Source organism: Lemur catta, chromosome 8 (genome assembly GCF_020740605.2).
Source record: "Lemur catta isolate mLemCat1 chromosome 8, mLemCat1.pri, whole genome shotgun sequence".
Lineage (NCBI taxonomy): Eukaryota > Metazoa > Chordata > Mammalia > Primates > Lemuridae > Lemur > Lemur catta.
The window spans coordinates 90,209,041-90,225,275 of NC_059135.1; positions in this window are offsets into that span (position 1 = coordinate 90,209,041).

Consider the following 16,235-nt stretch of genomic DNA (forward strand, 5'->3'; position numbering starts at 1 on the left):
CCCAATTTCCATAGAAAAGCGAACAGGGGCCATAGAACAGGTCAAAGGAAAGGAGTAGATGGTTGAACTTCGTTATAATTCATTAACATATAGATCCTGGCACCTTTTGTTTTAGTTTGTAACACTCTGATTATCTGACACTTAAAAATGATGTTTTCTTACTATCTCACTTTCTCTATTCTCCTTTTGGACCTATTTGCCTCAATTAAACAATTATTTCTTTGATGACTTTATAATTGCTTTCTAATACTCTAGATTCTAGAGTCTAGAATAATGCCTGTGCACACTAAGAGCTTGATAAATGTATTTGGTTGTTGTTACTTGCTTGCATGCTTGTCTGAAAGAGTTGTGAATAAACAACTAAAGAAAACAATTGCTTTCCTTCTGCTTAGAATATGCCTCCCCTAAATCCTACCATAGCTGGATTCTCATCATGTAGGTCTTAATACAAAATATAAATGTAACTTCATCAGAGAGGAGTTTTTCACTTTTTCATCTTAAGCTGACTCTCCAGTCACTCTGCACTAAACTACCCTAGTCTGTCTTCTTAATGCTTGTCAGTTTATAATCTGAATTTTTCTTATAAGGTCAGACTTGGTGTTTATAGATTGCTCCCTCTATTAAACTGCATGTGCTCTGAAGTCACAGCTTCTTATTCATTCACAGCTGTGTTCCAATATAGCATAGTGCATGGCATATAGTACGTACTTGATAAATACTTGACTAACAAAAGACTGACAAAGAGATCTCCATCTGGATTTTTTACTGGGCCTTTCTTCCCTTCACATAATCTGTTTGGGGTGTAGGATTCAGTCCAGTTTGGCAGCAGTGAGTAATTTTCTCCTTATAATTCTCTTAACCTCATGCATATTTTCCTTTGGTGAGGATGAAAGAGAACTGGATTTCTGCCACTCAGCAGAGATTGATGAAATGCAGCTGGGTTCAGTGCCTCTCAATGATACATTTTACTTAATCTTTCTCCATGGAGTCCCTATGATCTGCATGAGTGCGCCATTTGTAAATTGTTGGAAGCAAGTGAACTGTGTGTAGCATCTGATTTTTTGTTGTTCATTTTCTTCTTATAGTACGGGGTCCTTAAGGGAGGCTAATCTAATTATTACAAGTCAAAATAATTCTTCCCAAGCAAATGGAAAACAGAGTTATACTTTCCCCAATAATTGTTTCAATATTTCAACTTAGCATTTTTGCAAAATGAATTTATTAATGATTGCTTTTAGTGATGTATCAATACAATGTGATTTTTCTAGATGTTTTTTGAACATTTTTATGTTTTTAAATCAGTATTGTTTCTCTCTGCTTGATCTCAATAACTCATAAGCACTTTTTTAGGTCTTATGGGAAATCCTATCTCTTCTGTAAACATTTTAAGTTGTTTTTAACTTAGAGAGACTTCTATTCTTCTATATTCTTATAGCTTTTACTCTTTGTGTCATAAACCTTCACATTTGATTTTATCCTGTCTTATGCGGGTCTATAACCTTTGTTAAGGAGAATGTGTTTTATTTCTTTTGAATCCTTCATGGTAGCACAGTGCTGTGTGCATGCTTATTGATTGATTGTTTGATTATGAAGAGATGTAACTTTTGTTCTATTGCTGTGGTGAAGGAAAAAGTTGAAAAAAAAGTTTCAGAGTCAGGGGACATGGAAATTTTGGTTTTTAGTATATTTTTGGCTGACCCCTGAAATGTCAGTACAGGTTTGAAAATTTCTGCTGAATATATGTGTGTCAAAACGTATTATATTTTTGCCTTGTGATTGGAGAAGTCAAATGCTATGGCAACTGCATGGTAACTCCAAGTGGATGCTCTCTTCCCAAGCTGCGAGTCCTCTCACAGACCTGGCAGTCTGGCTAATCTAGATGCAAAGGATTCCTCAACATATAGGTTTTTAGGGTTGATTTAATTTATTTCTATATGTAAACAATTATTTAATGAGTTTTTAAATAAATGCTCACCAGGCTGTGTGCAAATACTTGGGTAGGGGTATGTTCTCTCTCTCTTCCTCCTTCTGTGATGACATCAACACATATTTGCCGTATTACTTTATTTTCCTCCACAAGACTGGGAACTAAATTGAAGAGCATCTGACAAAGAAGGATGGTTGCTAACCTGTATTTTTTCCTAAATTAATAGTAAGATGATGCAAGTCAGAGAAAGTATTTTAACGTAAGTCTTAATATCATATTTTTCAATGATTGAAAGTTTATGTGGCTCACATAGCCAAAAAACATGAGAAATTTTGATCAATATTTTTTTTCTGGAAATGGAGAAATACAGTTCATATTTTTATTTAGCAGATCTAGTTCAAAGGTGTTTTTCACTAAATTAACAATTTTTACTTAAGAAAATTCAGGGCCACTGCAAAATATTATATTTACGATAAAATTATTGTAAGCCAGATGATTTATGCTGATCATTTCTACAGATATGCTAATGAACCTATATGGAAATTATTGTTGCAATGAGAAATTACTTTCTGTACTTTAAAAAGTGAGGATGTAATAAAAACTTCATGAGTTTCTACATAGAACTGAAAAGGTAAAAAAATCACATGTAGACAAGCAGACTGTGGTATTCCCTCCAAATTAGACAAGGCCACTCTAAGACTACGAAAATGATTAAATCCCCCCTTCTTCTCACTAACATATCTTCTGAGTGATTTGTCTTTATTCATTAATGACAATACTCCAGTACTGCTTAGAAGTCCAGCCTCCTAGTTAAAAATATTAAAACATCCAATCATTGAATTGTGCCAACTTCCTGAAGACATCCAACCAATAGTAGGTGCTCACTTCCCTAATCCCTTTTTAGAATCACCTAACCTCGTGAGGTTTCTTTCCCAAATCTCCCTGCTGAGATATCCTGCACTTCCCCGGGTTTCATTTTCTCTTTCTTCATGCAGCAAACTAAACAAATCTAACTTAAAAAAAAAAAAAATTAACTACAAATGCATTCCTGGTGGTCTTTAGTCTGTAGGACTCAAAAAGATTAAGCATAAGGCACACATTTCACAAATGATGTTTCAGTTTTTATAGTTGAACGGGATTTTGGCAATAATGTCAGGTGCAATTGGAAGCAGTGTGCTGCCTACTTACGTATATTCTAGATTTCTTACTTCTGTATTGAGAACTGGGTGTTAATGTCCCCTAGAGGACTGAAGTGTTTTAATTCTGACGTAGGGAACTGGCAGCCCCTGGTAGATAAGGATTGGTAAGACCCAAGCCAAGGTCTCTGATAAATAGGAGGTGGTAGAGAATACAGCCAAAACCAGCTAGAACCAAGAAGGCCATGAAAAATGACCTCAGGTTACCCTAGCTGATCATTATACCGTACTTATAATGTATCAGCATAGTGAAAGATAATCGCACCAGCACCATGGCAGTTCACACATGCCAAGGCAATTCCTGAAAGTTACCCTGCATGGTTAAAAAAAAAGAGGAACCCTTGGTTTCTGGTATGTCCCACCTCTTTCCCACAAATCTTACGAATAGTCCTCCCTCTGCTTAACAAAATTAAGTAGAAAGTGTAAAATAAGACCCTGGAAACATACAAAGTGCTATTCTCTGTTGCTCTGAGAGTTATCCGCTGTTCTGTCTATGGGGAAGCCACCTTTTCCTTTTCTTTTCTTACCTCAATAAATGTGCTTTTGCTTTACTCTGTTGGCTCACTCTTAAGTGCTTTCCTGTGCAAAGCCAACAACCCACTTGGCTTTCAGGCCAGATCCTAGTTTTGGGGTCCACTTCCCTGTTTCAGTTCTATCCTGCAACCATGTGAAAGAAACAGGTGAAACTTCTATTTATTGTTTCTAGGGTCAATTCCACCTACTTTTCATGTAGTCATAATGAGCTATTGGCGAAAAATAAATAAGTGGTCTTTTCTTCAAGTAAAATCTTAAAAGCTGTTATTGGTTGTATGATGAAAACATTACTTTTGTCTTAGGTGATCCCGCCACCTCCTTATTTTGATTCTTGCTACTTTATGAGCCTTGATATGCCTGTAACTACCAAAGACATGAGGTTGACTATGATATCTTGGCAATTAAATTCTCCCCATTTTCTAGCCTTAATGAGTTAGCAGGAAAATATTCAAGAATACATGGCTTTGTATATTACTTGGGCATGAAATGACCATCTAGGAGGTGAATACTTAATAGATGAGGGAATGCTGGCTGTCAAACCAGGAAACCAAAACAGAAGTAGCTCAATCTCCAGATCCCTCCTGCGTAAGTGGTGAGCTTTCCCCCTCCCACAATTCCACTAATGGCACTCAGACAGTGTAAACAAGCGAGAGAGAAGACCTATTCTTGCAAGAGTAGTGATTATATTAATAGGAACCATTCGTGCCTAATTACCTTGTTGAGAATCCTAGACTTCTTTCAAGTCTTAGCTTCATTAATGAGAGACAGTTAAGTCCAGATAACAGTCACTGAAGTTGATTTCACCACCTGAAATGAAAACACATTTCTCTCAATGAAATGGGTCTACCTCTGCCTTGTAATATTAGAGTTGATATCTGGTAAGGCACTTCTTCTCTTGTATATTACCACTGACAACACACACTACATGTTTTTATTTTAACTTTGTCATTTTTGCCAAAAGGGGAAATAAAATACAAACATTAGATTTGGGGTAATCTAATATAGTTTTTTATATTTCTTAAAATAGACTCAAGTCATCTGGCATGTTTCATCTGGTTTTCATATTCAGGGCTTTCTGTGGAAAACAGATATTTGACAAAAATATTTCTAAGTGGGAAGGCATTCTTTAGTTTGCTTCTTTAGACTTCTTTCCTTCTTTTTGGTTTACAGATATGACTTTAGTGCCCTAAGCCCAGTGACACCATCCAGCTCAGCCTTTGGTGTCATCCTAAGAATGTTCAACTGGAACTTAAACATAAAAGTGATACAGACTTTTTGGAGAACAGTGTGTCAAAAATTGGCAAAATACTTTTGTGAAAAAATTGCTGTGCTCAATATCTGCTTATTGCTGTGATTACAATCAGAATTTCCACAGAAAATCCATTCCAGCCAGTAAATATATTTCATTGGTTGTCAGGAATGAGCACTCACAGCTTTACATGAAGCACCAATTGTTTCTCCCACTATGTCACCAAGGAGAATTAGGGGGCAAATGACTGTGGTGTGTGTGTGTGTGTGTGTGTGTGTGTGTGTGTGTGTGTGTGTGTGTGTGTGTGGAGGATTATTTTTGGAAAGCATGATGCACTTCACAACCTAGCATTTCCCCTACATAGGAAAAATGTATAGAACTAACTGGTAAAAGCTGTAGGAGCTTAATAACTGTTAGCTGCTGGTGCAAAATGCCTTTCTTTGCCTTCCTACTTTCTCCATCCAAATTCCGTTAAGTTAGATTTCAGAGGCTGGCTGAGTAATTACAGTAGAATCTGGTGACACAAAAATTCTTTGGAAGATAGGCAACGTATTTTGAGCCACATCTAGCTCAGTAGATAGTAAATAAAATCATTTATTGGTATAACTAAACCTATAAGATTATTTTATTATAAAGAGGTTAATGTGGCCTAGAGATAGCATTAATTCTGTTGAACTGATCATTGTGGAATATTTGATTTAAATCAATCAACCAAACACTAAAGAGAAGAAAAAGAAAGCTTGTTTTTTACAGAACATTTATACTCACATGTAGACTTATAAATTCTCAGAAGCCTGAGAGTAATTGTAAAGAAAACACTTTATAGGAAATCAGGCAAACTTACACCTTTTAACTATTGCCATTTAGAAAGGGAAACCTTTGGATGGTCATTTTTTTAATACATAATTAGTGCCTTAATCATCATGTCATCATGCATAAAGACATAATGAACAGGTTACATTTTGCATACTTAACAACCAATGTGCTAATAAAATTACTTGTATTTTTAACCAACTGATAGCCTTAGCAATCCATCATAGAAAACTGAACATTGTGTAGTCCGTCACCTACTACAGTGTTATTTGTTCATTAGTAATTTAGGCTATGAGCAGGAGTATGCAAAGATTTTTTTTGCCTTCTCCAAAATTATTTCCAATTTTCAGCTTTGTAAATTCTTGATGGTATGTGCACTGTAAATTTCTATTAACAGCACTTCAGTTGTTTAACTGATATCCCTGAAAATTAGGATCCTAAGCTTTTGTTGAGGATTATTTAACCTTCTATTTGACCAAAGGTCATCTTTTTGTCCAGTCAATATGAGGAGGTTGCACAAATGACAACTTAGAGCAGATATCAGTTAGCTGAACCCCACCAGCTCTGGTGCCTTGCTTTGATAATACCACAAATTGTTTCATAAGTCAGGACTTGGATGTAACACACGTAAATTTAGCCCTTGAAATCTATCTCCCTTTCACTCTCATTCCCATAAACATATTCATTTTGAAAGGGGCGGCCTTGCAAAAATAACAGGAAAATATCTCATCCCACATAGGAAAATACCTGATCCTACAATTTCCCCAGGAACAGTTAAAGATCAATCCTATGAGTTCCCTCACTAACAGGTAACAGCAGGAGTTCTGTTTTGCACAACTTCTGAAAACCTGAATGAATGGAAAAGAGATGTAAATATCTTTCCAAATTGGTATATTTTTATTTTTTATTTTTGTTGAGAATCTACTTTTATGGAGTTCCTGAGTAAACAGCAGGAGAACAAGCTCCAAGCCTCAACCACATCTGGAGGACAGAGTCACATCTCCTGTGATGATCCCTTCTCCAAGGAAGGCAGGAAACCGACTCTTGGACTTTGACATCCTTGCAGTTTTTGTTATCTACCCGCTCCTGCTTTTGTCATCAACTGACAGTCATTGCTATTTTTTTCTTCTCTTCATCCCCCTTAAAATCAGTGAGCCACTTGGCCTCCCTGCTGGCACCCCTTCTCTTTCTTTGGGATGCCACACCATCTCTCTGCTCTCTTCTCCCCTTCTTTCCCCTCTTCTCTCTCTCTCTCTCTCTCTCTCTCTCTCTCTCTCTCTCTCTCTCTCTCTCTCATTCTCTCTCTCCTCTAAGAAGGATAAAATAAACTTTTTTTACTTTTATATCTTAATCTCTGCATGAGAAATCTTTCTCCACCCTCGCCGTGAGCACCTACTAGCCTTTCCACGCTAACACATTTACCAGTTGCCTTCTTCTCAGTGAAGAATCTTAGTAGTTGTTTAAGCCAGAAAATTAAAAGCTGTACTTAATCTTCATTTTTATCACTCCCTAGATGCAATCAGTAAGTACCATAGCATATCTTCAAAATATTTCCCAAATAAGTCCATTATCCTTATCTCACTTTTTAACAATAGACTTGTCTAAGCCACTATCTTCATTGATTTCTGATACAGAAATTACCTCCTTTGACCTTTCTGCTCATTCATTCATTTTAGGACAGCTCAAGTGATATACTTTTTAACATACATCATTATTATATTGAAACCCTACAAGATTTTCCTGCTTTACTTAAAAGGTGGATATTTTAATGTAGTCTGGGAGGTATTTATACCATGACGGTTGGTTTATAGAAAATACTCAAGTAAATATTTGTTGAATAAATAAAATACTTTGTTAAATAACCTTATGAAGATTAAAAAAAAGTTTAATTATTTGGCAAAAGAGACTAAATCCACACCAGGTATAATACAGCTTAATGCTAACTTAAACCCAACGAATACTGCAAATTCAAAACCAAACCCTGAAGACTGACAGTTAAATCATTTGTATTGAATGTGTGAATTTGTCTCTTTCCTATCTGAAATGATAGCAAATGAACATAACAGGTATAAAAATGGCAGGAAAAGTATGTAACAATAGGGAAGTAAAAAAGCAAATAAATGAGTGGTAACTGACTTGACATATGTCAGAAAACATAAAACCTACAAGGAAAGAAACCACAAGAAGCAAGTTATTTCTGTTGAGAATTCTCAGAAATTAGAAACACTTGGTGTATAAAAGCAGGGTTCAGAGTGAGATTAAAATAACACAGGATAACTGAAAGTTCATGTGAAACATAGTTATGTAACATTAGATTCTTTCCCCCATGCCATTACAAATGATGCTACATGAAGCTCTTTATGGAAATGTATTTTTGCATTATTGGAGATATGTCTCAGAGGGAATTCTTAGAAGTAGGACTGAGGGAGGGATCAAAAAGTAAAAACCTATGTAGTTTTTGTTAAGAGTGGCCAAATTCATCTCTAGACTGGATATGCAGTTTTGTGCATGTTTGACCACAGCTTCTCAAACAGAGTTCTCAAACTTTTTACTTTCCAAAAAACTTGTGAGAATTGATATCCTGGTGTAATAGTTTTAGAAGAACTTTTGATTTAAGAATAGCTTTAATTTATAGAAAAATTATGTAGTACAACAAATTCGCATATACCCAGCAGTTTCCCCTATTATTAACTTCTTATATTGATATGGAACTTTTGTCACAAATAATAAACCAATATTGATATGTTGTTATTAAGTAAAGTCTATACTTCATTAAGATTTCTTAATTTTTACCTAATGTGCTTTTTCTATTCCAAGATTCTGTCCAAGGTATTGTTTTACATTTAGTCATCAGATTTCCTTAGGCTACTTTTGGCCTTGACAGTTTCTCAGACTTTCATTGCTTTCTATGACCTTGAAAGTTTGAATGGGTACTTGTCAGGAGTTTTGTAGAGTGATCCTCAACTGTGCATTGTCTGACATGTTTCTAATGATTAGACAGGGGCATGTATTTTTGGGAGGAAGATCAGAAAGGTGAAGTGCCATTTTCATCACATTTCCAGGGTTCATACGGTCAACAGACTTCTCACTATTGAGATTAACCTTGGTCATTGGCTGAGATAGTGTTTCTCAAGTTTCTTCATTGTGAAGTTACTCTTTTTTTCTCTTTCTCACTGCACTCTTTGGAAGGAGGATGCTATGGATTTAAGGAGGGAGGATTTATGTTCTACTTTCTTGAAAGTAGAATCTGGATAAATTATTTAGAATTCTTCTGCATGAGATATTTGTCTATTCTTCCCCATGCATTTACTTATTCAGTTATTATATCAGTATGGACTCATGGATATCAATTTTATACTTTGGCTTACTTTATTTTGTTATGCAAATGGTTCCAGCTTTAGCTCTTGGGAGCACAATCAGTTGGCTTCTGTATCCCCTTGACACACCCCCATCATTGTGTGTGTATGTGTTTCTGTATATGTTTAAAAATCCCTAATTTCTAGCCCTACAAAAACTCCTGGTTCATCTTGTATATATCCTGCCCCAGACCTAGAATCAGTCATTTCTCTTAGCACTTCTGGTCCCTTTTATTAGATAATGGTATTTGAAAAGATTTGATTCTAGGTATACCCCCTTCTAACAGGGGGTGTTGTTGCTTCCGGGCCCTTAGAGCTGACAGAGCAAGGAAATATATGTGTGTATTAACCAGATTCTATACACACATAAATATTTCTATAAGTAGCCATTGGTGTCGATATTAAGCTAAAGGAGCTCATACTGATTTCTCTAAATAGAATGCATTGCCACATGGATTATTCCAGCCTTCACCTCTTGCTTATGTGAAACTTCCAGCCCAACAGTAATAAACTTGGTTCCCACCATCCACAATCATTTTACTTAAATGTTAATTTCCTTTATTCATGTATAGTGATTTCATAATTAACTCATATTCCTGTGCAATATGACTTTATGAATTAAAGCACAGTGCTTAAGTTCAGTTTATTTTGCTTCTAGTCTTAGAGACTGCACTCATTTCCTAAGATACTTAGGTCAGCACCTTTTCCCCTTGATCCCTACAGGGAGGTTGTTTCACCCAGGTGTAACCCAGTGGGAATCTATTGTCCAAATCTGCATTATACCCTGAGGTCCCTCAAGTTCCTAAGAGTTTTTTTTTTTTTTAATTTGCACAGGTTAAGTTTCATCTCTGTGTAAAGTTCTATCAGTTTTGAAAATTCCATTGTGTCATATATCTACCATCACAGTATCATATAAAATTAGTGTCACTGCCCTAAAAATCTCCTGTGGTTCACCTATTCAAGTGATCACCCTTCCCCATTGTGGTCTCTGACCAGCACTGATAAGTTTATCATCTCAATAGCTTGGCCTTTTCCAGAATGTCATTTAATGGAGTCAAGCCTTTTCAGACTGGCTTTTCTCAGTTAGCAATATGCATTTAAGATTCATCCATGTCTTTGTATTTCCTGTTTGATTATTATTTTAACCACTTGCTGTGGTTTGAATGCATCCCTGCAAAACTCAGGCGTTGCCAATATGATAGTATTAAGGGGTGTGGCTTTAACAGGTGATCAGGCCATGAGAGCTTCTTCTTCATTAATGGGATTAAGGCCTTTATAAAAGAGGCTTGAGGTAGCATTCAGCTAGTTTGCTAACCTGCTCTTCTGCCCCAGCTTGCCTTTCTGCTTTCTGCCACGTGAGAATGCAACAAGGCCTTACCATATGCCAGCACCTTGATCTTGGATTTCCCAGTTCCCAGAACTGTGAGAAATAGTTGTCTGTTCTTTATAAATCACTCATTCTCAGGCATTTTGTTGTAACAGCAGAAAATGGACTAAGACAACTCTGAACTGTATTTCATTGTATGGACATACTACAGTTTGTTTATTCATTTACCTATTGAAGGACGTCTTGGTTTGTTCCAGTGTTTTGTAGTTACAAAAAAAACTATTATAAATATTTATACATAGACTTTTGTTTATATAAATCTTAAAAGTAAATGGGTAAAAAACCTAGGAGCACGATTGCTGGGTTGTATAGTAAGACTATATCTACTCTATAAGAAACTGCCAAACTGTCTTCAAAAGTGGCTGTACCAGTTTACATTTTTCACCTGCAGTGGATGAGTTCCTGTTGCTCTGTATCCTCACCAGAAATTAGTATTGTCAATTGTTTTTAGTTTTAGACATTCTACAGAAATGGCAATAAACAAAGAATAAAACAACATAGAGGAAATAGAAACAACGCAGAGATCAAAAGATTATTTAAAATTTTAATATCTTCAGAGAAATAAGACGAGATACCATGGAGTAGAAACACAATGTCATAAAAACGACATTCATAAAACATGAAAGAGTTTTTGAAAGTTAAAACATGATAGCAGAAAATAAATTCCACAAAACAGTTCAAAATATGTATATTTAAGGCATATTTTTGAAGAAGTGTGGGGATGAAATCAAAGATATAAACTAGGAGAGAAAAGAAAAAGGAACCAAGTAATCTGGATTTCAATATCTGACTAACAAAATAAAGTAGAAAAACATTATTTTCACAGAAATAATAAAGTACAAATTCCTGGACTTGATTAAAAAATTAGTGTTCCAAAGATAATAGGACAAATGCAATGCAGGAAAGAAGATCCACATTAAGGTACATTGTTGTGAAATTTCAGAGTACCAGGGATAAATAAATAGATAATATTAAAATCTTTTAAGGAGGAGAAAATTGAAATCATAAAAATAAACTATAAAAATATAAAAATCAAAATGAACAGCATTGGTCTTCTTCCTATAAGGCAATACCAGAGAGTAGAATATTGAATACAACAAAATGTTAAGGGAAATATTATTTTGAGCCTAGAATCCAATACCCAGTTAAATTGTGTTTATTCTTTATCAATGAACCACATTATTACATAAAGCTACTTCAGATTTATTAGTTCATATCCTAGTACTGTCAATTTCTGTTTCTGCAGTTATGCAATTAATTCAAGTTCATTCCTTTCATTATAGGTGTAATTCCTTATATTCATGGAATTGTTTATTTCCATTTTTATTTCTGTTTTTATGTCTGTTTATTTCTATTTGTGTCCAAAGTTCTGTTGCACAAATCTGCTCATTTCTATACCTCTAGAGCCTAGAATAGTGCCTCATTTAATATATACTCAATGCATTGGTAAATATTTTGCTGAATAAAGAGGCATAGCTCTCCTTCCTCTTTCCCTTTCAGTGGGAATCAGATGTTTGATTTTTTTCCTTTATCAGGAGCAAAGCTATCGTCACAAGGAAGGAAACAAAAATATCTTCTAGGCTCAGCATTATCTTCAAATTACATCACCATAATTTTAACCATACCTCCCTGCATTTACTTCATGTTGATTACCATACACAGCCCCACCCCCCCAGTATCGTTGTCATTGCAGGGCAGATCTTCGTGTCCCTGGAGCAGGCTTTGTTCTGTGGTTGTTCCTGTCCATCTCAAGCAGTTTACTCATCACTTTTCCTCCTGACTTCTTGGCATCCCTTGCTCTGTGCTTGGATCACAGACTCCAGGCACCTAAAATCGATAAAGATTTTGCTAATTCAACCCTCATTCTTGGACATTTCCTGAATATTGTCTGATTTTTAAATCATACATCTGAGCATACACGAACGCAGCTGTTCTTACAAAGAAGCTGGCTGCTGAAGCGGCTCTGTGGAAGAGAGGCACGGGAAGGAGGCCACTTCTGAGTTGTGTAGGAAGTCATTGCGGAGTGAGAGTGTTTGATGTTTTCTTTCAAATGTAATGAAGTAAATTCAGCCTTCAATAAATCATTTCCGGACTGAAAGCCAAGGTTATGAAGAAATGAGCTGTCATGGAGTGGCTGGCACTGCAGGTGGAAATGAGTTTTCTTCACTTTTTCCTTAATTTAGGACATGTACTTTTTTTCCTTCGTAATACCTAAGTGTAATACCTATGGGGATTGCCACTACTCCCTCTTTCCAAATTTATTCTAGTGCTCTGAATAAACAAGCACAGTTTAGGTGCAGTTGTTCACACCTGTAATCCCAGCACTTTGGAAGGCCGAGGCAGGAGATTCACTTGAGGCCAGGAGTTTGAGGCTTCAGTGAGCTAGGATGACACCGCTGGACTCCAGCCCAGCCAACAGAGCAAGACCGTATCTCAAAAAAATAAACACAGTCACTCTTCTGGGAATTTCTCTGGGCTTTATAGCTGTTTTCTGTCTACCGGTCAGAAGGTGGCCCCTGCACATAAAATTCTCACTTTAAATTCTTTTTTCATGTTAGCTTGTTTCTTAGATCTTAACCTTTCTAGGTGCCAGGAAAGTTTGAGACTGTTAACTTTTACCTTTGTTTTCGTTTATTCCAGCAGGGAGGGAAAAGGGAGTAACAATGATGTGTGTTTTATCAAAAGGCTCATCCTCTGGATAATTCCTCACTGTTTCCCCAACACGCTAATTCCTGTCAAATCTGCTTCAAATAATCTCATATCCACCAACCTACCCTGTAAGTGGGTTTGGAGGAACAAATAAAAATATGTATACAGAAATGCTTCAAATACTTTAAAGATTTATTGAATCAATTGATTACCCTTTGCATAGACAATTGTATTATTTGAGTATTCTTAAAGTCTTTTAAAGCAAAACTATTCTTTTACACAAAAACAGGAAATATAGGAAGTTGTCCCCATTTGGAAAAAAAAAAAAAACAGTCATTTCCTTAAAATACAAGATTTAGTACATAAAAAGACAAATTGAAAATGGAACCAGGAAATTTTTCAATCTCCAGAGAGAGAAAGACAACATTTTGTGTACAAAATAGAAACAATTCTGGCATAATCTCACTGACACCCCAATTTCAGAGGGTAAAGAAAACAAAGGGAATCAATGAGCTCTGTGCAGATTGCCTCTCTTACATCATTTTCAAAACATAAATCAACTGATTTTAAAGGAAGTGCTTTCGGAAATTTTTTTTAATCAACATATGGCTTCTTCCTCATATGGGACAGAGGAAAGCTAACAACTCATTCAGCAGTTTCACCAGGAACGGAGAAGAACCAATCCCCAAAGTGTACTACCTGTGTCTATGAAACTCTCCCCACATTCCTCCAGTGTTACATCTTTTAAGAAGTAATGACATTTAAATTTATTGACCCTTCATAAGTCTTGACTTAATATGAAGAACATGCAGATATGTAATAATAGGAGCCACTGAGAAATTTTTGTGGGACAAAGTAGATGATATGACCATATGATATTTCAGTCTGCATTGATAAATAAATAATTGAAAATCATAAAAAATGTTTGGAAATTAAAACACCACATAGCATATTTCTCACATAATAACATTTGCGTAAAGAATAAATATAAACTGAGATATATCCCAAAATAAAGAAGAAATTTGAGTAGAAAAGCTTCCCAAGGGCATCTGCTTTTCACACCCAGAACACTTTGCTTAGAGATCTCATCTACCCCCTCAGTTTTACAGACATATCTCTGTTCTGATCACCTCCAAATATCTTTATTCAACATAGACTAGTCTTTTCAAAGCCCAATGTTTCCCTCAGTAAATGATATTGTGAAAATCATTAACATTTAAAAATATAGTTCTCTACACTATACATAAAAGTAATTACAGATGTATAAAAAAGTTAAATGTATTAAAATAAAATGGAAAATGAAACAAAAACAGAATGACAGACTGAGTGAGTGAATCTGAGTCAGGAGATAGGAATGAATTTGTTATAGCACCAATGTGGATACTGGTGCTTTTTCACTCACTACTCCCAGCACTTTGATACAATCTCTCAATCTAGGATCGGTTATTGGATGAAAACTAATAATGGGAAAGACTACTAGGCTAAAAAGATATAATTACAGAAAAAAGAAAAATACAAGATTCATTCATTGACTTAATTGATATTAAACAATTCATTAGTATTTATGACATGTAGACTTTGTACCATCACACTAGCAATGTTGTATCAAATAAGACAGGCAATGCCCCTGTTGTGATCGAGTTTACACTGTGGGGGAAGGTAAGCAAAATGTAATAAATGAACAAGATAATTTCGGATAGTGATTTGAAGTCCTAAACAAAATAAAAATTTCATAATATTAAAAGGAAAGACTAAGCGATCCCAAAGAATAGAGGGTAGTTAGGAAGATTTCTCTGAAAGGGAAACATTTGAGCTGACAAGACAAAAAGCAAAGTCTGTGAGCAGCCTGTTCCAAAGCAATGACAGCAGTGGAAAAAACCATTTAAGGGTTTTAGGTGGAAGCGTAAACTGACCTGATGTGGGCTTTAAAATCTTGTAGGCTACTATAATGAGAGAATGGCTGTAGAGATCCAGGCACAGAAGAATTCAAAGATCAATTAGGAAGTTATGGCAGTAGCGAGAGATGATGGTGGAGTGATTTGAATGGTAGGAGGGATGATGGCAAGAATTAAATATATTGGAAGCAACATTTAAAGTTGAGATTGAACAGATTTATTATTTGGATAAAGGTTGTCAGAAAAAAAGCTGAATGAAAGAAGATTCAGGGAGAATAAAACAAGCTTTGTGGAGAAAAATTTTTTAAAAAATGCATAGAGATATGAAATATGCACTGACCTCAGTGGAGATGTCAGTGTTCAAGATAAGTAAAGGTATTAGCATACAGGTGGTATTTAAAACCATGACACTAGATGAAATAACCTTATAAGAAAATGTCAAAAATGAATATTAGAAGACTCTAATATGCAGAAATCAAGCAGGCAACATCAACAAAACTGTCCATAAAAATAAAAATGAGATTGGAAGAAAATCAAGAGAAAGTCACATTAAGAAAGAGAAGAGAAAGGGGATTTTTTAAAGAGTGCTACAGAGTCAGGTCTGCAAGAGGCTGGGACAGAGAAGGGACCTTGGATTGTTGTGTTTGAGGTCTGTGGTGACTTTGGCTAGAACAGAAATAGGATAATAAGAGGCAGGAAATATGGAGATAGTAATTATTACTAGTGTTTTAAGGATCTTAATAAAATAAAGAGCAAGGATGGTAAAAACAAAGGCAATTAAAAGGTGTAATCAGGTAAATCGCAGGATCCTTGTCATGGCAGTAACAGAGGCAATATCTTTATTTTATTTTTACTATAATGAGTGGGGATAGGTGCGCTCTCTCTCTCCATGTATATATGCATGAACACGTACATACTTATATGTATATTTATGTGTGTATATACCCACACACACCCATGTCTCTCTATATACATATATGTGTATATTTTGTGAAGTAAAGCTAAAATAAGACCCAAGCTCTCTAGACGAGATGGACTCCCTGTGGCTAATAGAGATGATCTAAATTTCAAAGCAGAACAAGGCAGCCATAGAAGGGTGAGAAAGAGTGACCATGTGCCCTGGGTTCTTGGGACAAGCAGCCCTTCACAAATGTCCTGCTTTACATCCCTGAGCTTCAACAGTTCCTGCAACAAGAGTCAAAATAAACTGTGGCCACAACCCCTGCCCA